General features: G+C 45.1%; 1 protein-coding gene and 1 pseudogene across 3 annotated transcripts in view; both read left to right on the top strand.

Annotated features, from left to right (window-relative positions):
• Window positions 1-26980, top strand: part of LOC149453413 (uncharacterized) — a 77319-nt gene that overhangs the window by 17006 nt on the left and 33333 nt on the right. The gene's annotated exons all lie outside the window — the stretch shown is intronic.
• On the top strand, window positions 1377-20396 carry LOC149453416 (uncharacterized; annotated as a pseudogene). Its single transcript, XR_016314702.1, has 7 exons — window positions 1377-1460; window positions 1591-1761; window positions 1848-1971; window positions 2088-2287; window positions 2406-2541; window positions 3681-4890; window positions 19790-20396. The product of XR_016314702.1 is annotated as an uncharacterized LOC149453416 (transcript).

Below are 26980 nucleotides of genomic sequence, written 5' to 3'. Positions count from 1 at the left end.
GTCCTGTGGATGGTGGGGACGAGAGCTGTCAGAGAATATAGTGTGGATGGTGGGGGAGGAGAGCTGTCAGAGAATGTAGTGTGGATGGTGGAGGAGAGCTGTCAGAGAATGTAGTGTGGATGGTGGAGGAGAGCTGTCAGAGAATGTAATGTGGATGGTGGGACAAGAGCTGTCAGAGAATGTAGTGTGGATGGGGTAGGAGAGCTGTCGGAGAATGTAGTGTGGATGGTGGGGGGAGGAGAGCTGTCAGAGAATGTAGTGTGGATGGTGGGGGGAGGAGAGCTGTCAGAGAATGTAGTGTGGATGGTGGAGGAGAGCTGCTGGAGAATGTACTGTGGATGGTGGGAGGAGAGAGACGGAAGGAGGTATGGAGAACATAGTAGAGAAATTTGAGTTTTCAGAGATTGTTCTACAGATATTGAGAAAAAGAGGTACAACAGAGGGGTGAAAAGAGTATTTCGTGATGTGGACGTCTTTCCCACTAAATGTGTTGGACTTATAAACACGAATGATGGAAGAATATCTCTACCAGGGTATGGTTAATGCCAAGGGAACTCCCACTGTGGCTGAATCTGAGAAGAGCTGTGGTGTTAAATGTTTAAAATTTCATAGGAAGGGAATAACAGATGCTACATAAGTAAATGGGTACAATATTGTGCTTCAAGTTTTCATTTTTTAGCTTTTCATATTTAAACACTATCAAGTTTTTTTTTTTGTATGAAATTTTAACTGAATGGAAATATGAGCCGCGAGGCAGCAGACAAAATAGTGAAACAACAAGCAAGAGTCACAAGAGACTTCATAACGCTGTGACCTCACCTACTGTGAGTCCAACACAAACACAGGAAGTGATGTAAAGTACAGACAGGAAATTCCGGGTGAGAGGTGAGTTAGGAGGACCTAGAGAGGAGATATTGCTGGAACTGGCAGCAGAGGAGGTATTAGGATATAATTTTATATTTACACCCAATAACCCCCCCCCCGTCATGTCCCTCGTTTTCCTCCATAGTCACTGTGATGTAATTTAACTCAAGCACATGTTCCGACCTAAATATAGACCGGATACATCCTAAATATAGAACCTTTTATCCAACCTTCCATCCAGAGCCTCTGGTTTATAGACCGGATACGTTCTAAATATAGAACCATTTATCCAACCGTCCATCCGGAGCCTCTGGTTTATAGACCAGATACATCCTAAATATAAAACCGTTTATCCAAGAGATACTCCATCTGATAGTGTCAGCATAAGCCCAGTCCGGTTATGTGAACTCTGTTGGACATTGCCCATAATCATAGGACTGTCTCATAGTATTTGGAATGCTTGACAATTTTGAATCTGTCTAAAATGAACATTAAATCATATGACTTTTTCAATGCAGATGAACAAAAACCAGAGACACATGACTGAGAGGATATTGAACCTCACCCTGGAGGTCATCTATTTGCTGACCGGAGAGGTGAGGAGGATTCTGGAAGGTGACATGACATCACTCTAATGTATGTGTTTAAAAATATGATCTAACTGGCCAAGACAGAAATATTCTTGGTAGTGTGTAATGATAATTGTTGCTTTATGTTATTACACAGGATTATAAAGTAGTGAAGAAGATATCTGGTGAGCCTTTACCACCCAGCAGCCGTCTTCGCAGGACATCACCCATCACAGGGCCTCCACCTCACTGCCTGACAACAGAGGGAACCAGTGCCAAGAAGATTCTAGAAGTCATCCAGAAGATGATGGAGCTGCTGACAGGAGAGGTGAGCGGTGCTTGGAATTCTGGGACATTCTCCAGTAACAGACAAGGGATGTGTCTGGATGGTGACTGTATCATTGTGTGTGTCAGGTTCCTATAAGGTGTGAGGATGTCACTGTCTATTTCTCCATGGAGGAGTGGGAGTATTTAGAAGGACACAAGGATCTCTACAAGGACGTCATGATGGACAATCAGCCGCCCCTCACATCACCGGGTAAGAGGAGACTTTATTGTAAAGGAGAGAGCAGTACGGAGGGTCCACCTAGATCCCCCATCATCTGATAAACACATAGAAACAATGGATTCAGTCAGTGTGTGTGTTTCCTACAGATGGATCCAGTAATGGGAACCCACCAGACAGATGTCCCCATCCTCTGTATTCCCGGGATTCCACACAGGAAGATCACACCATCCCTCACCCTCATCAGGTAGATGGATCCAGTAATGGGAACCCACCAGAAAGATATCCCCATCCTCTGTATTCCCGGGATTCCACACAGGAAGGTCACACCATCCCCCACCATCATCAGGTAGATGGGACTGAGCATCGAGAATTTAGAATTGCATCAAACTGTATGAGGTTGCATCTTTCTGTGCAATGTCTATCATTTTTGTTTACTTTTTAATTTGTATCATTTTCGGGTGTAGAGTGAAGACTTAATTTATATGAAAGTTAAGGTTAAAGAGGAAGAAACATGTGTTGGTAATGATACACAGTCTACGGAAGAGGGGGAGATGATCATGAAATGTAAACAGGAGGATTCGTCTCTACATATCAGCACAGGTAAAAAAAAAAAAAAAAGTATTTTCAACATAATCCTCCTTAACTGAAATGCTGTAAAAATGTTTTCAGACGATGCTGACATCGAGAAGATGGGGCATTGTCCTGTTGGAAGATTGCTTATTTGCTGCAGTGCGTCTCTTTTTCTTTATCAAACAATAAAATCAACTCACTACAACATATTAACAGCTGACTTTTCAATCACCCCTTCTAAAATAGAAACAGTTAACCCTTTACACCGGGGTTTGTTTATATATTTTTATATTTATAGATAGATATAGATATGATCTAAGTTCAAATGTTTGGTCCATTCTCAGAAAAATTGTTGTTTTCTGATCCAAATGAGGCAAAAAAAAAAAAAGCCTATAAAATATGGATCAAGAAATCTTAATTTCTATTTGAGTATATATAAAGGCTGCAATATATTTCCCCTTAATTTGTTAATTAAAGGTATCGCTATACATTTTCCAAATTTAAAGGAGAAAAGTGCTTCCACTGGACACCATATGAAAGGCCCATCTCCATTCCTCAATATAACATCATGTTCCCAACAAATGAGGAGGAGATACTGGACATCATATGAAAGGTCCATCCCCATTCCTCAATATAACGTCATATTCCCAACAAATGAGGAGGAGATACTGGACACCATATGAAAGGTCCATCTCCATTCCTCAATATAACGTCATGTTTCCTACAAATGAGGAAGAGATATTGGACACCATATGAAAGGTCCATCTCTGTTCCTCAATATAACGTCATGGTCCCGACAAATGAGGAGGAGATACTGGACACCATATGAAAGGTCCATCTCCATTCCTCAATATAACGTCATGTTCCCAACAAATGAGGAGATACTGGACACCATATGAAAGGTCCATCTCCATTCCTCAATATAATGTCATGTTCCCAACAAATGAGGAGATACTGGACACCATATGGAAGGTCCATCTCCATTCCTCAATATAATGTCATGTTCCCAACAAATGAGGAGGAGATACTGGACACCATATGAAAGGTCCATCTCCAGTTATCCTTTCTCTGGCTTGTTGTTACAGTTGCACCCAGTTCCATGCCAGAATCATGTGATTGTTAGGTCAACATACATGATTTAATAATTTCTGACAATTGCTTACCAACAGATGGTCGGTATGTCAGGAATAGCTCGGAGAGACATCCAATATCATCTGCAGATTGTGACTCTAAAGATAGCGGAATAAGACCGACTTCACCAGAAGGAGATCCCAATGCACACGATCTCCACACACCTTACCATTTGTCTACATCGATGGATGCCTCTAATCCTGAGGAATCTTCTGGTCAATTACAGGCTATTACTTCAGACATCCAGCTTGGTTCTCACAGTGCAGACACATCAACAGATCCATCTAATCCCGGGGAGTCTTCTTTGAACCATGGAAGGGTTCACACAAGGAAGAATCCATTCTCATGTTTGGGATGTGGGGCATCTTTCCAAACAAGACCTGAACTTCTTGTACATCTCAGATCTCACACCAGGGTGACCTTTACATGTTCACAGTGTGGGAAATCTTTTGCTGAAGAAGGGGAATTTCTCATACATCGGAAAAGTGAGAATCCTTATTCATGTTCAGTGTGCGGGAAATGTTTCCCTGAGAAAAAAAGGCTTCTATTGCACCTGAGAGCTCACAAGAGTGATCATCCTTATTCATGTTCAGAGTGCGGGAAATGCTTCACTGAGAAAAGCGCACTTCTATCACATCTAAGAATACACAAGGGAGAGCGTCCATTTTCCTGCTCAGAGTGTGGGAAATGTTTCACTGCGAAAAGCGTACTTTTATCACATCTAAGAACCCACACGGGCAAGAGTTCATTTTCTTGCTCAAAGTGTGGGAAATCTTTCGCTGAAGAAAAAGAATTTCTTCTCCATCAGAAAAGTGAGAATCCTTATTCATGTTCAGAGTGCGGGAAATGTTTTCCTGAGAAAAAAAGACTTCTGTGGCACCAGAGAACGCACAAGAGCGATCGTCCTTATTCATGTTCAGAATGTGGAAAACGTTTCACTGAGAAAAGTGTGCTTCTGTCGCATCTAAGAACTCACACGGGCGAGCGCCCGTTTTCCTGTTCAGAGTGTGGGAAACGTTTCACTCAGAAAGGGAGCCTTATTGTACACCAAAGAGGGCACAAAGGCGAGTTGCCTTTCTCTTGCTCGGAGTGCGGGAAGTGTTTTACGGTGAAAGCCAAACTACTTGCTCATCAGAGAACCCACACTGGGGAGCGTCCCTATTCTTGTTCGGTGTGCGGGAAAAGTTTTGCATTGAAAGAAAACCTTCAGAAACACCAGAGAACTCACGTGAACTAGCGTCCTTTTCGATGTGCTGGAAATGTTTTACGCGTGAAGAATATCTCATTAGACATCAGAGTACACACGCCTGCTGATACTGTTCATGAATGTATAGTGGCATTAAACAGGTGGATTTCTACAGTTCACAGAACGATCGTATGGTCTGTATAGCTATACATTTTTTTTTTATTTCTGTTCTATTTTATTCTATTATTTTCAAATTTCGAAATTCCTTTATTTTCTATTTTTTTTTATTTTTTATTAACACTTTTTATTGGTTTTCATGTAAATATACAAACAGTATGTTTGAAAAAGGAAAAAAAAAAATAACAAAAAGGTACATCGATGATTTTCTATTCTATTTAATTCTTTAATTTTCTATAATAATCTTTTGTATTCTATTTTATTCTATTCTTTAATTTTCTATTCTATTTTTTTTTTATTAACAATTTTTATTGGTTTTCACGTACTGCTTAGACCTGAAGAAGGGGACATTCCCCGAAAGCTTGTCCTCAAAATTGTATGTTAGTGCAAATAAAAAAAGTATCACGGACAGTACTCAATTTTTCCTGTCGCAAATGCACTAATACGGCTACAATCACCTCATGTAAATATACAAACAGTATGTTTGTTTGAAAAAGGAAAAAATAAAAAATAAAAAAAAGGTATATCGATGATTCTCTATTCTATTTCTTTAATTTTCTATAATATTCTTTTCTATTCTATTTTATTCTATTCTTTAATTTTCTATTCTATTTTTTTTATTAACAATTTTTATTGGTTTTCACGTAAATATACAAACAGTATGTTTAAAAAAGGACAAAAAAAAAATAACAAAAAGGTACATCGATGATTTTCTATTCTATTTAATTCTTTAATTTTCTATAATATTCTTTTCTATTCTATTTTATTCTATTCTTTAATTTTCTATTCTATTTTTTTTAATTAACATTTTTTATTGGTTTTCACGTAAATATACAAACAGTATGTTTGAAAAAGGAAAAAAAAAAAACATAACAAAAAGGTACATCGATGATTTTCTATTCTATTTAATTCTTTAATTTTCTATAATCTTTTCTATTCTATTAACAATTTTTATTGGGTTTCTCGTAAATATACAAACAGTATACAGTATATATACAAAAGTTGAAAAAGTATTCTATTTTTTTCAAATTTCTGAAGACTGCCATATTCTATTTTAGTCTATTCTTTTCTGTACCTTTATTTTCTATTCTATTCTTTTCTTTCACGTTATTTTCTATTCTGTTTTCTTCCATTCTATTTTTTTTCAAAATTCAAATTTCTGAAGACTGGTATATTCTGTTTTACTCAATTCTTTTCTGTACCTTTATTTTATTTTCTATTCTATTCTTTTCTATCACTTTATTTTCTATTCTGTTTTATTCCATTGTATTTTTTTCTAAATTCAAATTTCAGAAGACTGCTATATTCTGTTTTATTCTATTCTTTTCTGTACCTTTATTTTCTATTTTGTTCTTTTCTATCATTTTATTTTCTATTCTGTTCTTTTCTATCACTTTATTTTCTATTCTGTTCTTTTCTGTACCTTTTATTTTCTATTCTGTTCTTTCCTATCACTTTATTTTCTATTCTGTTTTATTCCATTCTACTTTTTTCAAAATTCATATTTCTGAAGACTGCTATATTCTATTTTAGTCTATTCTTTTCTGTACCTTTATTTTCTATTCTGTTTTATTCCATTCTATTTTTTTTTCAAAATTCAAATTTCTGAAGACTGCTATATTCTATTCTTTTCTATCACTTTATTTTCTAATCTATTCTTTTCTATCACTTTATTTTCTATTCTGTTTTTATTCCATTTTTTTAAATTCAAATTTCAGAAGATGGCTATATTCTAACACTAATACACAGAAGGAAATCAGTGTTTACAGATCGAATTTGTTTTCGATTTCGTTTTTCTAATGACAAAATTTTTATTTGTTATTTTGGATTCGTTTACATTCCTTACTGTTGTAATTGAGAAATTTGGATACATCTGAATCTCCGAATTACTAAAATTTGGATTCGGAACGAAACAAACCGCACACGTCCAGTCATGAATAAGGTGATAAACCGAACATATCCTATTCCTGGTTTCCTTGGCATTCGGCATTCTCCTTCACGGTCTGACGTTCCGGGCTGTTAGAGGGCCCTCGGCGTCCTGCATTGTAAAGGATGATTTCAGGGAGTTGTGGACAGAAAAGGCTTTGGTGGATTGGAGGCACAATGAGGAGGAAGTCTGAAGGAGCGAGGATTAAAGCAGGTACATTTTTCATCATTTCCTCGAACAGACGATTGGTTAAAGTGTTACTAAACCCACAACAGTACAATCAGTCTGTAGATGCAGTAAAGCATGCTTGTCATACTCACTGTGGAGCCTAAGGGGTTAATCCTCCACATTGTGTAAAAAGGCTGTTTGATCCTGTCTTCTCTGATCCTCCTCTTGTTCAAATGTCCGCGCTGATAAGACAGACTGAACCCATAACCATTCTGCACATGCTCAGTTTATTGTGTATTATTAGAGAGGTTTTTTTTTTTCTTGGGAGAGTGCATGTGATCAGCACAGGGCCAATCAGCGCTGTCCAGACAGAGGTCAGGGGTTCTACATCCTCCTAAAGCAGAAAAAAATTTTCTCCTGCAAGCTTTAACCAGTGCTCATTTGAAAGCACAATACTGCTATATACTGTTGATGAGAAAAGGTATTATTATATTTACTAAAATAATTTCATTTCCATGCTGTGTGTACTGTGGGGGACCGGACATAGTGAACGCAGCGTCCGGGGAGAGTGGATATAGTGAATGCGGGGTTCGGGGAGAGCGGATATAGTGAATGCGGGGTCCGGGGAGAGGAGATATAGTGAATGCGGGGTCCGGGGAGAGCAGATATAGTGATTTTGGGGTCCGGGGAAAGCGGATATAGTGAGGTGACAGCATTGCTCACCCTGGGTTCCAGCACCCCAACCTAGGGATAGCGTCTTAGCTCTGTGGGCAGAAGCTCCACCCATCCCAAATGTCAGTCATTTAATGCCTGGTATTGCAGTTCACCTTTACTACATTTCTGACATGGACTCCTGCAGTTTCTCTCCTTGGCGTCTCCTGGCTAGTGGGTAGCCTGGTAAAAATCCAGGTAGGACCTCTGTCTTTCACAGCTGTAGTAAGCTTTGCTCTTTTTTCTAGGCAATGGAGGAAGCAGCACAATGTGTTCAGTCCATCACTTGTTCTCCTGCTTGGGCCACTACTCTACTAGATGCCACCATCACTCTTAGCATCAATACAGCAAAGCATGCTGGCAAAGTTGGAATCCCGGGCAATAGATGAAGTATCATGGGTACCACAGCACAAACCATGGGATGCTGTGAACGAATTGATAAGACTTTCTATGTGAGGTTTGAGCAGGCTGTGTGAGGTAATCTCTCCTCAGAGGTCTTAGCAGGCTGTGTAATTTCCTGCAGTAATCTGTCCTCTGAGGTCTGAGCAGGCTGTGTGATTTCCTGATGTAATTTCTCCTCTGAGGTCTGAGCAGGCAGTGTGATCTCCCGAGGTAATCTCTCCCCTTGAGATCTGAGCAGGCTGTGTGATCGCTTGAGGTAATCTCTCCTCGGAGGTCTGAGCAGGCTGTGTAATTTCCTGAAGTAATCTGTCCTCTGAGGTCTGAGAAGGCCGTGTGATTTCCTGATGTAATTTCTCCTCTGAGGTCTGAGCAGGCCGTGTGATCTCCTGAGGTAATCTCTCCTCTGAGGTCTGAGCAGGCCGTGTGATTTCCTGAGGTAATCTCTCCTCTGAGGTCTGAGCAGGCCATGTGATTTCCTGATGTAATTTATCCTCTGAGGTCTGAGCAGGCCGTGTGATCTCCTGAGGTAATCTCTCCTCTGAGGTCTGAGCAGGCCGTGTGATTTCCTGAGGTAATCTCTCCTCTGAGGTCCGAGCAGGCCATGTGATCTCCTGAGGTAATGTCTCCTCTGGGGTCTTTGCAGGCTACGTGATTTCCTGAGGTAATCTCTCCTCTGAGGTCTTTGCAGGCTGCGTGATCTCCCGAGGTAATCTCTCCTCTGAGGTCTTTGCAGGCTGCGTGATCACCCAAGGTAATCTCTCCTCTGAGGTCTTTGCAGGCTGCGTGGTCTCCCGAGGTTATCTCTCCTCTGAGGTCTTTGTAGGCTGCGTTGTCTCCCGAGGTTATCTCTCCTCTGTGGTCTTTGCAGGCTGCGTGGTCTCCCGAGGTTATCTCTCCTCTGAGGTCTTTGCAGGCTGCGTGATCTCCCGAGGTTATCTCTCCTCTGAGGTCTTTGCAGGCTGCGTGATCTCCCGAGGTTATCTCTCCTCTGAGGTATTTGCAGGCTGCGTGATCTCCCGAGGTAATCTCTCCTCTGAGGTCCGAGCAGGCTGCGTGATCTCCCGAGGTAATCTTTCCTCTGAGGTCCGAGCAGGCTGCGTGATCTCCCGAGGTAATCTCTCCTCTGAGGTCCGAGCAGGCTGCGTGATCTCCCGAGGTTATCTCTCCTCTGAGGTCCGAGCAGGCTGCGTGATCTCCCGAGGTTATCTCTCCTCTGAGGTCCGAGCAGGCTGCGTGATCTCCCGAGGTAATCTCTCCTCTGAGGTCCGAGCAGGCTGCGTGATCTCCCGAGGTAATCTCTCCTCTGAGGTCCGAGCAGGCTGCGTGATCTCCCGAGGTAATCTCTCCTCTGAGGTCCGAGCAGGCTGCGTGATCTCCCGAGGTAATCTCTCCTCTGAGGTCCGAGCAGGCTGCGTGATCTCCCGAGGTAATCTCTCCTCTGAGGTCCGAGCAGGCTGCGTGATCTCCCGAGGTAATCTCTCCTCTGAGGTCCGAGCAGGCTGCGTGATCTCCCGAGGTAATCTCTCCTCTGAGGTCCGAGCAGGCTGCGTGATCTCCCGAGGTAATCTCTCCTCTGAGGTCCGAGCAGGCTGCGTGATCTCCCGAGGTAATCTCTCCTCTGAGGTCCGAGCAGGCTGCGTGATCTCCCGAGGTAATCTCTCCTCTGAGGTCCGAGCAGGCTGCGTGATCTCCCGAGGTAATCTCTCCTCTGAGGTCCGAGCAGGCTGCGTGATCTCCCGAGGTAATCTCTCCTCTGATCTCCGAGCAGGCTGCGTGATCTCCCGAGGTAATCTCTCCTCTGAGGTCCGAGCAGGCTGCGTGATCTCCCGAGGTAATCTCTCCTCTGAGGTCCGAGCAGGCCGCGTGATTTCCTGATGTAATTTCTCCTCTGAGGTCCGAGCAGGCCGTGTGATTTCCTGAGGTAATCTCTCCTCTGAGGTCTGAGCAGGCCAAGTGATCTCCTGAGGTAATCTCTCCTCTGAGGTCTGAGCAGGCCGTGTGATCTCCTGAGGTAATCTCTCCTCTAAGGTCTTTGCAGGTTGTGTGATCTCCTGAGGTTATCTCTCCTGTGAGGTCTGAGCAGGTTGTGTGATCTCCTGAGGTAATCTCTCCTCTGAGGTCTGAGCAGGCCGTGTGATTTCCTGAGGTAATGTCTCCTCTGGGGTCTTTGCAGGCTACGTGATTTCCTGAGGTAATCTCTCCTCTGAGGTCTTTGCAGGCTGCGTGATCTCCCGAGGTAATCTCTCCTCTGAGGTCTTTGCAGGCTGCGTGATCACCCGAGGTAATCACTCCTCTGAGGTCTTTGCAGGCTGCGTGGTCTCCCGAGGTTATCTCTCCTCTGAGGTCTTTGTAGGCTGCGTTGTCTCCAGAGGTTATCTCTCCTCTGTGGTCTTTGCAGGCTGCGTGGTCTCCCGAGGTTATCTCTCCTCTGAGGTTTTTGTAGGTTGCGTGATCTCCCGAGGTTATCTCTCCTCTGAGGTATTTGCAGGCTGCGTGATCTCCCAAGGTAATCTCTCCTCTGAGGTCCGAGCTGGCTGCGTGATCTCCCGAGGTAATCTCTCCTCTGAGGTCCGAGCAGGCTGCGTGATCTCCCGAGGTAATCTCTCCTCTGAGGTCCGAGCAGGCTGCGTGATCTCCCGAGGTAATCTCTCCTCTGAGGTCCGAGCAGGCTACGTGATCTCCCGAGGTAATCTCTCCTCTGAGGTCCGAGCAGGCTCCGTGATCTCCCAAGGTAATCTCTCCTCTGAGGTCCGAGCAGGCTGCGTGATCTCCCGAGGTTATCTCTCCTCTGAGGTCTTTGTAGGCTGCGTGATCTCCCGAGGTTATCTCTCCTCTGAGGTCTTTGTAGGCTGCGTTGTCTCCCGAGGTTATCTCTCCTCTGAGGTCTTTGCAGGCTGCTTGGTCTCCCGAGGTTATCTCTCCTCTAAGGTCTTTGCAGGCTGCGTGATCTCCCGAGGTTATCTCTCGTCTGAGGTCTTTGCAGGCTGCGTGATCTCCCGAGGTTATCTCTCCTCTGAGGTCTTTGCAGGCTGCGTGATCTCCCGAGGTAATCTCTCCTCTGAGGTCCGAGCAGGCTGCGTGATCTCCCGAGGTAATCTCTCCTCTGAGGTCCGAGCAGGCTGCGTGATCTCCCGAGGTAATCTCTCCTCTGAGGTCCGAGCAGGCTGCGTGATCTCCCGAGGTAATCTCTCCTCTGAGGTCTGAGCAGGCTGCGTGATCTCCCGAGGTAATCTCTCCTCTGACGTCTGAGCAGGTTGTGTGATCTTCTGAGGTAAATCCTTCCCTCCTGAAGCTTGCTGATGTAGATAAATCTGGCTGAAGAGATTTCCAATTATCTGCTGAAACAGGGTTCTACAGAATAATCATTAAAATGAACAGTTGACAGACTATTGATGACAGGGTTTCCCACCAAAAACAGCTCAGCCAATCACAGGTAAGTGCAGAATCTACACTAGCTCAGCAACAGCATGTCCCTGACAGCACTCACTACATCTAAGGAGACCTTCTGACCTAAAGGACCAAGGATAGGAGCAGTAAATGGTCCAGAGGAGGAACCTGACCTAAAGTAGATGAATAGTAGAATGCAAAAAAATATATAGAAATACATACAGTATATATATATACAGTATACACACACATACTACATTACCAAAAGTATTGTCCCTGCCCTCCAAATCATGTGATTCAGGTGTTCCAATCCCCTCCATGACCACAGGTGTATACAATCAAGCCCCTAGGCATGCAGACTGCTTCTACAAACATTGGTGAAAGAATGGGTCGCTCTCAGGAGCTCAGTGACTCCAAGCGTGGTCCCGTGATAGGTTGCCACCTGTGCAATAAGTCCATCCGTGACATTTCCTGGCTACTAAATATTCCACGCTCAACTGTTAGTGGGATTATAAGAAAGTGGAAGCAACCAGGAACAACAGCAACTCAGCCACCAAGTGGTAGGCCACGTCACATGACAAAGCGGGGTCAGTGCATGCTCAAGTGCACAGTGCGCAGAAGTCACCAACTGTCTGCAGAGTCAATAGCTAAAGACCTCCAAACTTGATGTGGCCTTCAGATGAGCACAACAACAGTGTGTAGAGAGCTTCATGGATTGGGTTTCCATGGCCGAGCAGCTGCAACCAAGCCTTACATCACCAAGTGCAATGCAAAGTGTCGGATGCCGTTGTGTAAAGCACGCCGCCACTGGACTCTAGAGCAGTGGAGACATGTTCTCTGGAGTGACAATTCACACTTCTCTAGCAATCCAATGGACCTGTCTGGGTTTGGCGGTTCTCAGGAGAATGGTACTTGGCTGACTGCATTGTGCCAAGTGTAAAGTTTGGTGGAGGGGGGATTATGGTGTGGGGTTGTTTTTCAAGGGTTGGGCTTGGCCCCCTAGTTCCAGTGAAGGGAACTCTTAAGGTTTCAGAATACCAAGACATTTGGACAAATTCATGCTCCCAACTTTGTGGGAAGAGTTTGGGGATGGCCCCTTCCTGTTCCAACATGACTGCGCACCAGTGCACAAAGCAAGGTCCATAAAGACATGGAGAAGCCAGTTTGGGGTGGAGGAACTTGACTAGCCTGCACAGAGTCCTGACCTCAACCCCATAGAACACCTGTGGGATGAATTAGAGCGAAGACTGCGAGCCAGGCCTCCTCCCCCGACATCAGTGCCTGACCTGACAAATGTGCTTCTGGAAGAATGGTCCAACCTTCCCCCAGACACCCTCCTAAACCTTGTGGACGGCCTTCCCAGAAGAGTTGAAGCTGTTATAGCTGCAAAGGGTGGGGCCAACTCAATATTGAACCCTACGGACTGAGACTGGGAGGCCAGGTCATGTGCGTGGAAAGGCAGGAGACCAATACTTTTGGAAATTTAGTGTATATACAGATATGTAGATCTGCATTATTGATTATATTAATAACAATGTTAAAAATGTATGGGAAAGGTTGTATCATGTCATACACAGGTATATTGAGTCATGGAACGAGGGCTCCAAAAAGATCAAATTAATGTTTTTTTATTTTTTTCATTCATTCATTGATTTAGTTTTAACTGATTTGTAATTGTTTTTATTTTTAATACATACAACATAAAAGAGAAGGGGGCAGTAGAGAGATAAGAAATTAAATGCAGTGTAACGTAGAATGCAGTTATCGAATCACAACTAGATGGCAATGTCACTTATTGTGAATGGACTGCACAGACAGGAAGTGATGTAAGATAAGAACAGGGCACTAAAAAATGGTATAGAAAGGAAGTTTGGGGTGAGAGGTGAGTTGGGAGGAAGTAGAAAGGAGACATTGCTAGAACTGGCAGCAGAGGAGGTAATAAGCAATATTTTCTATTTACACCCAGTAACCCCCTGTCATGTCCGTTATCTTCCTCCATCGTCATGTCCATCCTCTTCCTCCATCTATTTTATCTCCAGCAGATGCTGTTACCTTCACGTATATACTTTGTATAGTTATTAAAACAAATCCTCAGACAGATATGAAAACACAGGCAGATGTATCACTGCATCTTGGTTCCATTTTTGCCACCACCTCCAGCACAGAAAATATTCCTCTACTTGGCCATCACTGTAAGCAATCGTCTCCGCTCCAGCTCCATTCAGACCTCAGATGATTACAGCTCCCAGTAGGCAGATGTAGGATGGTCTTCAATCCCATACTTCCCATATCTGGAGATGTGAAATGTTATATGGCCCCTGCAGAGTGCCGCAAGGAAAGTCTGGAACAAAGACTAATCCAACGATGGTGGGTGGGGATGGTAAGGCCCATTGCTCCAATACATAAGATGAGTACAAGCATCAGTAAGCAGGCCAGGACCAGGTTGCTCTTTGAAGACCTCGGATCATCATGGCTCCAGCCTGGAAGATGTTGGGAGGTCTTACTCGGAAATGTAAAATAACCACCATGGAGTGCCGCAAGGAAAGTCTGAAACAGAGACTTCTCCAAATATGCCGAACAGGTACTGTGACCATCGGAACGATGGTGGGTGGGGATGGTAAGTCCCATTGCTCAAATACATAAGATGAGTACAGGGATCAGTAAGCAGGCCAGGACCAGGTTCCTCTTTGAAGACCTCGGATCATCATGGCTCCAGCTTGGAAGATGTGAAATGTGATCATCGGAGTGATGATGCGTGGGAATGGTGAGTCTCATTGCTCAAATACATGAGATGAGGACTGGGATCAGTAAGTGGGCCAGAACCAGGTCCCTCATATCCACCTCACCCCTCATTAACAATGTGTCCTTCCCCAGTCACAGATCATCCCTCTAACCCCCCAACCTTCTTCATAATACAACTCTGTCCGACCACCTTGCTCCCAATTCAGAACACGTCTTTCCCCAGCTACTTCACAACACGTCTCTTCACTGTCAATTCATCCCACTCACATGCTCACTAATTATTTTCCCACTATCCATCTAATTCCCTGACCAGCAGTGTCAATGCACTGCTCTCTATTAATAAATCACAGACCTGACTGGAGAGGTGAGGAGAATTATGGGAGGTCACATCACATCACTCTTATCTTTATTAATAAAACACAGACCTGACCAGAGAGGTGAGGAGGATTCTGGGAGGTCACGTGATGTCATTCTTATCTCTATTAATAAAACACAGACCTGACTGGAGAGGTGAGGAGGATTCTGGGAGGTCACGTGACGTCCCTCTTATCTCTATTAATAAAACACAGACCTGACCAGAGAGGCGAGGAGGATTCTGGGAGGTTACATGACATCACTCTTATCTCTATTAATAAAACACAGACCTGACTGGAGAGGTGAGGAGGATTCTGGGAGGTCACATGACATCACTCATCTCTATTATTAAAACACAGACCTGACCGGAGAGGTGAGGAGGATTCTGGGAGGTTACATGACATCATTCTTATCTCTATTAGTAACACACAGACCTGACCTGAGAGGTGAGGAGGATTCTGGGAGATCACGTGACATCATTGTTTCTCTGTCAAAACAGAGTTTTCCTCTGGTGAAGTCTGATGACAATTTAACCATCACAGTTCCTCCACCTCACTGCCTGAAACCCAATGACAAAAAGATTTTAGAAGTCACCCAGAAGATCATTAACAGGAGAGGTGAGCAGTGCCGGGAATTCTGGGACATTCTCCAGTAACAGACAAGGGATATGTCTGGATGGTGACTGTATCGTTGTGTGTGTCAGGTTCCTATAAGGTGTGAGGATGTCACTGTCTATTTCTCCATGGAGGAGTGGGAGTGTTTAGAAGGACACAAGGACCTCTACAAGGACGTCATGATGGACAATCAGCCGCCCCTCACATCACCGGGTAAGAGGAGACTTTATTGTAAAGGAGAGAGCAGTACGGAGGGTCCACCTAGATCCCCCATCATCTGATAAACACATAGAAACAATGGATTCAGTCAGTGTGTGTGTTTCCTACAGATGGATCCAGTCATGGGAACCCACCAGAGAGATGTCCCCGTCCTCTGTATTCCCGGGATTCCACACAGGAAGGTCACACCATCCCTCACCATCATCAGGTAGATGGATCCAGCCATGGGAACCCACCAGGGAGATGTCCCCGTCCTCTGTATTCCCGGGATTCCATGCAGGAAGGTCACACCATCTCACATAAGGTTAGAGAACAGATAAAAAAGGAAGATGACGAGGTTGATGTGATGGAGGAGTTTTCAGAAGGACACAGAGATCCCTTCAAGGATGTTAAGATGGAGCCATTCAGTGGCACAAACCCACCAGAGAGATGTCCCCATCCTCTGTATTCCTGGGATTCTACACAGGAGAATCACACCATTTGTCGCCATGATCAGGTAGATAAAAAGGATTGTAAGGAGCTACTTGTTCCTCCCCTCTCTTCTGTGTAGAGAGGATCTACGTGTTAATTATTCTACCAGTGCCCCCTGGACATGTCCAGGAACAGGGCAATTCTGGAGTATGGTAAAAGTTTGGGGAAAGTCTTTTGCATGTGGATCTAATGTATTTATTTTCACCTAAGTGGAGGGTCCTTTAAAATATATTGAATGAAAATAGTATTCTACTTTCAGCAAAAAAAAACAAAAAACCATACAATCTTTTTGATGCATAAGGATCACAATTATCCATTGACGACTATGAGAGAAGAATTAAGTTTATATAGATATTGTGACAGGGCTGTGTTGTGTCACGGTGTAAGAAGGGTTTGGTGGCACCCAAGGTTCTCACCCATGCAAGTTGAGATGTTTTACTAGGAGAAAACTGACCTTTCAGTTTTCTCCAGAACTGGCAAATCATGTTCTGGTTTCTGGAGCCTAGAGGCTTTGTAGAGTATTTGGTGGGATGAAGCTTCCAACCTTGAGTCCATGTTTTGATGGCGATCAGCACCTGCCGAGAGTGGAACGGGCACAGGTCTTATAATTTGAAAGCTGACTGAGATTCCGGGCTCCACCCTCCTAAGGAGACCATTGTGCTGCTTGGGAGTAGCTGGTGCATGGACACACTAGGGATATGTACCTGTCTGCACTTACCAGGCCATCACCTGGAGATACAGTTGATGCAGGAGCAGCGTGTGAACACCATCATGTTCTGGAATGAGAGACTATATTCTAATAGGCTAGGATCCAGTGTAGCCCGAGTGGGGCTGCTTAATAACCAGGGGGCTATATTTTTATTATAAATGCTGGATGATGCTGACACCCCAGTATGGGAATCCTGCTGTAAGGAAGGAACACTTTCTGTTAAACAGCCCTTAACAGCAAATTTGGCAATTGGGCAGTGTCCTTAAAGTTCACCCCTTGGTGCCTAATTTTATATTTATTTATATTAAGACCTGTCGGGGTCCTTAGTTGTATTCTGTCATCTTTGGGGTTTAGAGTGAAGAACGTAAAGACATCAAAGTTGAAGTTAAAGAGGAAGAAGAAGAGACGTTGGTGAGTGGAGATCAGCAGTCTTTGGAAGAGGGTGGTCCTCTGGATTCCCGGGATTCCATACAGGAAGATATCAACCTCCCTCATCATGATCAGGTAGATGGGACTGAGCAGTAGAAACTGAAGATCATTTTAACCACTTGAGCTTCGGAAGGTTTTACCCCCTTCATGACCAGGCTATTTTTTTGCTATCCGGCACTACGCTACTTTAACTGGTAATTGCGCGGTCATACAACACTGTACCCAAACAAAATTTGTATCCTTTCTTTCCTTACAAATAGAGTTTTCTTCTGGTGGTATTTTATCACCACTGGGTTTTTATTTTTTGCTATTTAAATGAAAAAAAGACCAAAAAATTTAAAAAAGTGAAAAACTTGAAATAATTTTAACTTTCTGCAAAACATATCCAATAAACAAAAAAGGGTAAAATCAAATTTCATCATACATTTTGGCCAAAAATGTATTCTGCTACAAGTCTTTGGTAATAAAAAAAACTCCCAATAAGTGTATATTGATTGGTTTGCTTGAAAGTTATAGCGTCTACAAACTATGGTATAGATACTGGAATATAGCGTCTACAAACTATGGTACAGTATATATAGTTGAAATTTTTTTTTTTATACTACTAATGGCGGTGATCAGCGACTTATAATGGGACTGCCATAGTGCGGCGGGGCAATCTGACACTAACTGCCACTGACATCACCAGTGACACTAATACAGTGATCAGGGATAGTAATTTACACTGTCACTGTACTAATGACATTGGCTGGGAAGGGATTAACATCTGGGACGATCAAGGGGTTAAATGTGTCCCTAACTATTTGTAATGTAAAGTGTGCTGCTATTACTAAGAGATTTCTTTGTTTCTCATCCCTGCTTTCAAGGATGAGAAACAGAGAGATTGTTTCCTCTGTACAGAGCCCTGTGTTGATTTCCAACACAGGGCTCAGGGCTGTCATTGGACACAGCTGATCAGCAGGTTCTGGCCATGAACCACTGGCCAGGACTTACTGACAGACATCCGCAGTGTATAATCACAGCGAGTGTTGGTGGGGGAGCACGCATGTGCACGCCCTACACCTAGAAGCAGCCATTGACGTCATCATGCCTGCACGGGCCAGCTCCTCTGCAGGAAAGTGCAAGCAGGCGGTCCAGAAGCGATTAAACTATGAGGTGACATCTCTTATTTGCAGTAACTTTTTCATATTTTATTTCACCATCTTTGGGGTTTTAGGGTGAAGAACGTAAAGAAATCAAAGTTGAGGTTAAAGAGGAAGAAGAAGGGACATTGAGTGGAGATCAGCAGTCTGTGGAGGAGGGGGAGATGATTATGAAAAATAAAGAGGAGGAATCTTCTCTACGTATGGACACAAGTAAGTAGCACACTTATAGCACCCGCCTAGTTTTCTAGTTTGGCAGGTAAATTTAGTTGGCTTCTCTATAGTCAGAGGAGTAGCGGTAAATTGATTAAGTAGGCTGTGCAGAGCTTAACAGGATGTGAACTTGTTACCTTCTCCTGTCTTCTGGAACTCATGGGATGTTTCCAGGACATAGTGGGCAGATGGGCAGAGGTTGCAGCGTGAATATTCATGGAGCTTTTATTAATCCCTGGGAATGCGGGCCCAGAAGGTGGGGAAGTAGCCCAAAAATATTCAGAAGCCTGGGAAGGACCCCTGTGCCGGGGGCTCTAGGGAAAAATGAAAACAGAAGGAAGAGAAAGAGCAAGAGAGGGGGAAGGCTCCAGGGAACCACTCAGCCATAGTCTCAGCTAGGCCTAACTGTAGACTTCAAGCCAAGGCTGAAGCAGCCAGCGTAGTAGCTCTCTGGATTCTAGGATCTGCTTAAAGGCATTGAGTGAGTACATAACAGCCATCTCACCCAAAGCAATGGAGAGGATAGTGTAGTACAATACCGCGCATCTATTAAGAGGTGTAGAAACTGTAAACCATTTGAAAGGTCCATCTCCATTCCTCAATATAACGTCATGTTCCCAACAATTGAGGAGGAGATACTGGACACCATATGAAAGGTCCATCTCCATTGATCCTTTATCGGTTTTGTATTAATATTTTAGTGTTAGGCCCCTTTCAGATGGCTCAAAAGGAAAGTCACTAGACTATTTTGTAAGGTGAATGTTTCCTCTGGGACAGTTCCTTAGCAGTGAAGCCCTTCTCAGACAGGGGAATCCAACCACAAACTGAAAAAAGAACACACATTTATTGAGAAAATTTCTTAATTTCTGACAATTTTAACGCTTATTAAAAAAATTGCTTACCAACAGTTGGTCGGTATGTCAGGAATACCTCGGAGAGAAATCCGATATCATCTGCAGAATGTGACTCTAAAGATAGCGGAATAAGACCGACTTCACCAGAAGGAGATCCCAATGCACACGATCTCCACACACCTTACCATTTGTCTACATCGATGGATGCCTCTAATCCTGAGGAATCTTCTGGTCAATCACAGGCTATTACTTCAGACATCCAGCTTGGTTCTCACAGTGCAGACACATCAACAGACCCATCTAATCCCGGGGAGTCTTCTTTGAGTCATGGAAGGGTTAATCCAAGTGAGAACCCAGTCTCATGTTTGGGATGTGGGGCATCTTTCAAAACAAGATCTGAACTTCTTGTTCATCTCAGATCTCACACTAGGGTGACCTTTACATGTTCAGAGTGTGGAAGATCCTTCACTGAGAAAACAGAACTTCTTACACACCAGAAAACTCACAAATCTGAGAATACTTATCCATGTTCAGAGTGCGGGAAATGTTTCCCTGGGAAAAAAAGACTTCTGTTGCACCAGAGAATGCACACGGGAGACCGTCCTTATTCGTGTTCAGAGTGCGAAAAATGTTTCACCGAGAAAAGCATACTTCTGTCACATCTAAGAATTCACACGGGCGAACGTCCATTTTCATGCTCAGAGTGTGGGAAACTTTTCACTCAGAAAGGGAGTCTTATTAGACACCAAAGAAGGCACAAAGACGAGTTGCCTTTCTCTTGTTCAGAGTGCGGGAAGTGTTTTACCAGGAAAGCCAAACTACTCGCTCATCAGAGAAGCCACACTGGTGAGCATCCCTTTTCCTGTTCAGCGTGTGGGAAAAGTTTCACATTGAAAGAAAACCTTCATAGGCACCAGAGAAGTCACATGGGCAAGCATCCTTTTCCGTGTTCGGAGTGCGGGAAATGTTTTACACGTAAAGATTATCTGAGTAAACATAAATGTACACACGCCTGCTGATACTGTTAATAAATGTATGGTAGCATTAAACAGATGGTTTTGTTCAATTCACAGAACAACCGTATGATAAAAATGATTTGCATAGCTATACATTCTTGCAAAAGTATCATATAAAGTGTTACTAAACCCACAACAGTCTGTATATGCAGTAAAGCATGTTTGTTATACTCACTGTGGAACTGAAAGGCTTAATTTTCCACATTATGTAAAAAAAAATGTTTGATCCTGTCTTCTCTGATCCTCGCCTTCTTCTACTGTCCCCAATCCTTCTGCTGATAGAACAGAGCCTTGGGGGCAAGCTGCACATGCTCTGTTTAGTGTGTATTGCTAGAGAGTTTATTTTCATTCTTGGAAGGATGCATGTGATCAGCACAGTGCCAATCATCACTGTCCAGACAGTGGTCAGGGGTCCTGCATCCTCCTAGAGCAGAATGAAAGCTCCTCCTACAAGCTTTAACCAGTGCTCTGCTGGACACTGATAGAAGTCACAAGACTTCTGCTGAGAAAAGGGATTTAGCAGTTTATATTTACCAAAATAATTGCATATCCATGTTCTGTGTACTGTGGGAGACCATATATAGTGAATGCAGGGTCCCAGGAGAGCGGATATAGTGAATGCGGGGTCCGGGAAGAGCGGACATAGTGAATGCGAGGTCCGGGGAGAGCGGATATTGTGAATGCGGGGTCCGGGGAGAGCGGACATAGTGAATGCAGGGTCCGGGAAGAGCGGACATAGTGAATGCGGGGTCCGGGGAGAGCGGACATAGTGAATGCGGGGTCCGGGGAGAGCGGATATAGTGAAGGCGGGGTCTGGGGAGAGCGGACATAGTGAAGGCGGGGTCCGGGGAGAGCGGATATTGTGAAGGTGGGGTCCGGGGAGAGCGGATATAGTGAATGCGGGGTCCGGGGAGAGCGGATATAGTGAATGCGGGGTCCGGGGAGTGCGGATATAGTGAATGCGGGGTCCGGGGAGAGCGGATATTGTGAATGCGGGGTCCGGGGAGAGCGGATATAGTGAATGCGGGGTCCGGGGAGAGCGGATATTGTAAATGCGGGGTCCGGAAAGAGCGGATATAGTGAATGCGGGGTCCGGGGAGAGCGGATATAGTGAATGCGGGGTCCGGGGAGTGCGGATATAGTGAATGTGGGGTCCGGGGAGAGCGGATATTGTAAATGCGGGGTCCGAGGAGAGCGGATATAGTGAATGCGGGGTCCGGGAAGAGCGAATATAGTGAATGCGGGGTCCGGGAGAGCGGATATAGTGAATGCGGGGTCCGGGGAGTGCGGATATAGTGAATGCGGGGTCCGGGGAGAGCGGATATAGTGAATGCAAGGTCCGGGGAGAGCGGATATAGTGAATGTGGGGTCCGGGGAGAGCGGATATTGTAAATGCGGGGTCCGAGGAGAGCGGATATAGTGAATGCGGGGTCCGGGAGAGCGGATATAGGGAATGAGGGGTCCGGGGAGAGCGGATATAGTGAATGCGGGGTCCGGGGAGTGCGGATATAGTGAATGAGGGGTCCGGGGAGAGCGGATATAGTGAATGCGGGGTCCGGGGAGAGCGGATATAGTGAATGTGGGGTCCGGGGAGAGCGGATATTGTAAATGCGGGGTCCGAGGAGAGCGGATATAGTGAATGCAGGGTCCGGGAAGAGCGAATATAGTGAACGCGGGGTCCGGGAGAGCGGATATAGGGAATGCGGGGTCCGGGGAGAGCGGATATAGTGAATGCGGGGTCCGGGGAGTACGGATATAGTGAATGCAAGGTCCGGGATGAGCGGATATTGTGAATGCGGGGTCCGGGGCGAGCAGATATAGTGAATGCAAGGTCCGGGATGAGTGGATATTGTGAATGCGGGGTCCGGGGAGAGCGGATATAGGAAATGTGGGGTCCGTGGAGAGCGAATATAGTGAATGCGGGATCCGGGGAGAGCGGATATAGTGAATGCGGGGTCCGGGGTGAGCGTATATAGTGAATGCGGGGTCCGGGGAGAGCGGATAAAGTGAATGCGGGGTCCGGGGAGAGCGGATATTGTAAATGCGGGGTCCGAGGAGAGCGGATATAGTGAATGCGGGGTCCGGGAGAGCGGATATAGGGAATGAGGGGTCCGGGGAGAGCGGATATAGTGAATGCGGGGTCCGGGGAGTGCGGATATAGTGAATGAGGGGTCCGGGGAGAGCGGATATAGTGAATGCGGGGTCCGGGGAGAGCGGATATAGTGAATGTGGGGTCCGGGGAGAGCGGATATTGTAAATGCGGGGTCCGAGGAGAGCGGATATAGTGAATGCAGGGTCCGGGAAGAGCGAATATAGTGAACGCGGGGTCCGGGAGAGCGGATATAGGGAATGCGGGGTCCGGGGAGAGCGGATATAGTGAATGTGGGGTCCGGGGAGTACGGATATAGTGAATGCAAGGTCCGGGATGAGCGGATATTGTGAATGCGGGGTCCGGGGCGAGCAGATATAGTGAATGCAAGGTCCGGGATGAGTGGATATTGTGAATGCGGGGTCCGGGGAGAGCGGATATAGGAAATGTGGGGTCCGTGGAGAGCGAATATAGTGAATGCGGGATCCGGGGAGAGCGGATATAGTGAATGCGGGGTCCGGGGAGAGCGTATATAGTGAATGCGGGGTCCGGGGAGAGCGGATAAAGTGAATGCGGGGTCCGGTGGGGAGCAGATATAGTGAATGCGGGGTCCGGGAGAACGGATATAGTGAATGCGGGGTCTGGGGAAAGTGGATATAGTGAATGCGGGGTCCGGGGAAAGCGGATATAGTGAATGCGGGGTCTGGGGAGTACGGATATAGTAAATGCGGGGTCCGGGGAGAGCGGATATAGTGAATGCGGGGTCCGGGGAGAGCGGATATAGTGAATGCGGGGTCCGGGGAGAGCGGATATTGTGAATGCTGGGTCCGGGGAGAGCAGATATAGTGAATGCGGGGTCCGGGGAGAGTGGATATTGTGAATGCGGGGTTTGGGGAGAGCTGATATAGTGAATGCGGGGTCCGGGGAGATCAGATATATTGAATGCTGGGTCCAGGGAGAGCGGATATAGTGAATGCGGGGTCCGGGGAGAGCGGATATAGTGAATACGGGGTCCAGGGAGAGCGGATATAGGTGTCCGTGTATGAACCAGCGGTAATAGATCGCTGCTCAGTTCTACAGCATTCTTGGAGAACACAGTTCTCCTGTGAATGCCTTTTATGAAGCAGTTCTTTGAACAAAGGGAGAGCGGTCTCCAAACGCTGGAAAACGGCTGATTTACTATAATCTCGCAAGATTACAGTAAAAAATCAGTTTACTAAACAGAGGTAAATTTTCGCTGCTTAGTTTGCGGTCCCTCCAATTCTCCAGCTCTGGGCTGCAGAATCTGGAGGGAGAACACAGATCTCCAGTGAAGGGATGAACATGTTCTCTGCTGATCTCCTGAGTGTCATAAACTGTGAATGACCAGAGAATAGCTGCGATCCTCTGAATCGCAGCTATTTCCTGTGTCATAAAAGGACACCATAGTGAATCCGGGGTCCAGGGAGAGCGGATATAGGGAATGCGAGCCACGGTTGTATGTGTCTTCTGGATACATAGAGCAGCGGCTCGGGGACAATCACACAGTGGTGCCCCCAGGGCGAAAGGCTTTCTTTGAGGGCACTGCTCAAGGGGGAGGAGCAAGGAGCTGAAAAGAAGAGGATCTGAGCTTCTCTGTGCAAAACCACTGCACAGAGCAGGTATGTATAGATACAGTTACATAGTTAGTCTAGCTGAAAAAAAGTCCATTCAGTTCAACCATTAAAAAAAAAAAGTTATAGTCCTACACCCACGGTTGACCCAGAGGAAGGACATGTTTGTTATTTAAAAAACGAAGCTTTAGTGTCACTTTGAATACATTATCTATAATTAAAAACTATAAGACTAGTTTAGAATGCTAAAGAAAAAAGCCCAATTCCTGTAACCAGTGGCTAAATAACATGACTACAGACTGATCACTCGTTAATATTGCTCCTGACTAACTAGCAGTGACAACAAAATCGAGATATTAGCAGAGTTACCAAAACAGAGGCAAGGACAAGTACAATTTATGGAAAGAAAAGTGCATAAAAAGAATACGAAAAAGATCTCTAAAAATAAGAATTCGTTAGAATATCGCCAACTAAAAAAAGCTCAGAAGCACTCACCAATTGTTGCCAGAACTGAAGTATGGGTTGTGGCAGGAGAAGGAGACCCTAATAGTAGCTTTACAAAAGGTAATCTCTTCTCTGAGGTCTGAGCAGACTGTGTGATCTCCTGAGGAAATCTGTCCTCTGAGGTCTGAGCAGGCTGTGTGATTTTCTGATGTAATTTCTCCTCTGAGGTCTAAGCAGGCAGTGTGATCTCCTGAGGTAATCTGTCCTCTGAGGTCTGAGCAGGCTGTGTGATCAACTGAGGTAATCTCTCCTCTGAGGTCTGAGCAGGCTGTGTAATCCTCTGAGGTAATCTCTCCTCTAATGTCTGAGCAGGCTGTGTGATCTCCTGAGGTAATCTCTCCTCTGATGTCTGAGCAGGCCATGTGATCACCTGAGGTAATGTCTCCTCTGAGGTCTGAGCAGGCTGTGTGATCTCCTGAGGTAATTTCTCCTCTGAGGTCTGAGAAGGCTGTGTGATCCCCTAAGGCAGGGATGTCAAACTGGCTGCTTTCCAGCTGTTGCAAAACTACAATTCCCATCATGCCTCTACTTTTGGGAGTCATACTTGTAACTGTAAATCTTGCAATGCCTCATGGGACTTGTAGTTTGGCAACAGCTGGAGGGCCAGCAGTTTGACACCTGTGTCCTATGGTAATCTCTCCTCTGAGGCCTGAGCAGGCTGTGTGATCTCCTGAAGTAATCTCTCTGAGGTCTGAGCAGGCCGTATGATCTCCTGAAGTAATCTCTCCTCTGAGGTTTGAGCAGGCCGTGTGATCTCCTGAGGTAATCTCTCCTCTGAGGTCTGAGCAGGCTGTGTGATCTCCTGAGGTAATTCCTTCTCTGAGGTCTGAGCAGGCCATGTGATCTCCTGAGGAAATCTCTCCTCTGAGGTCTGAGCAGACCGTGTGATCTCCTGAAGTAATCTCTCCTCTGAGGTCTGAGCAGGCCATGTGATCTCCTGAGGTAATCTCTCCTCTGAGGTCTGAGCAGGCCATGTGATCTCCTGAGGAAATCTCTCCACTGAGGTCTGAGCAGGCTGTGTGATCTCCTGAGGTAATTCCTTCTCTGAGGTCTGAGCAGGCCATGTGATCTCCTGAAGTAATCTCTCCTCTGAGGTCTGAGCAGGCTGTGTGATCTCCTGAGGTAATTCCTTCTCTGAGGTCTGAGCAGGCCATGTGATCTCTTGAAGTAATCTCTCCTCTGAGGTCTGAGCAGGCCATGTGATCTCCTGAAGTAATCTCTCCTCTGAGGTCTGAGCAGGCCATGTGATCTCCTGAGGAAATCTCTCCTCTGAGGTCTGAGCAGACAGCGTGATCTCCTGAAGTAATCTCTCCTCTGAGGTCTGAGCAGGCCATGTGATCTCCTGAGGTAATCTCTCCTGAAGCTTGCAGATATAGATAATATCTGCCTGAACAGATTCCAGATGATAAGCTGAGAGAAATAGGCTTCTACAGCTATGTAAATGAACAGTTGACAGACCCTTGGTGCTAACGTTTCCCACCAAAAAGAGCTCAGCTAATCACAGGTAAGAGCAGAATCTTCCTTAGCCCAGCAACAACATCTCCCTGACAGCACTCCATACATCTGAGGAGACCTTCTGACCTAAAAGACCGAGGAGAAGAGCAGTAAATGGCCCAGAGGAGGAACCTGACCTAAAGTAGATATATAGCAGAATGAAGAAATACAAATTACTGAAGACAAAGTAGGGGAAGGTAGGAAGCCCCATGGGGTCACCGTGTAACTGGCAAGGCCCTAGCTTTTTCATCTTGGCTTTAGATATGGGAAACAGTCAGAACCTCAATTCTGTCTGTGTCCCCTAAGGTGAGATTTACCATCAATTTCTTTTCATATAAATAGGAAAATAGATTGTGCATAAAATCATAAATAGCCTGCGCTGTGTACACAGTGAGAAAGCACACACGATGGTGGTTGGAAACTTTCTAAGTTTATTCTAAAAAAGACTCTTATACAGCTAAGAGATAGGGGTAGATCATGTGATAGCTGCCTATATAAATAGGAAAATAGATTGTGCACGAGTTACCATACAATGATAGTTAGTAGTGATGTTATTTGTATAAATTTACTATGAAGGGACAACCAATAAAAACCCGGTATATGTGGTTATAAGGGAAGACGGCTTTATACCATACAAAGGTATACGGGAAGATGTTGTCATTTCATACACAGGTATATTTTCAGGGAAGCCTATCCTGCCCTCAGCTAATAATGGAATCTTCTATTCCTCCTACCAGTCCATCCCCCACAGTTATTACCTTTTGTACCACCAGCCCCTCCCTTCTAGATTGTAAGCTCCAAGGATCAGGGCCCTCCTAACCCTCTTGTATTGAACTGTATTGTTGCTGTATTGTGTCCCTTTCTTTTGTAAAGCGCTGAGCAAACTGTTGGCGCCATAAATCATGTATAATAATAATAACTTCAGTCACAGAGGCACC

Source organism: Staurois parvus, unplaced genomic scaffold (genome assembly GCF_062004578.1).
Source record: "Staurois parvus isolate SC_StPar_1 unplaced genomic scaffold, SC_StPar_1.0 ptg000449l, whole genome shotgun sequence".
Taxonomy (NCBI): Eukaryota; Metazoa; Chordata; class Amphibia; order Anura; family Ranidae; genus Staurois; species Staurois parvus.
This window is presented reverse-complemented; position numbering and strand designations above follow the sequence as displayed.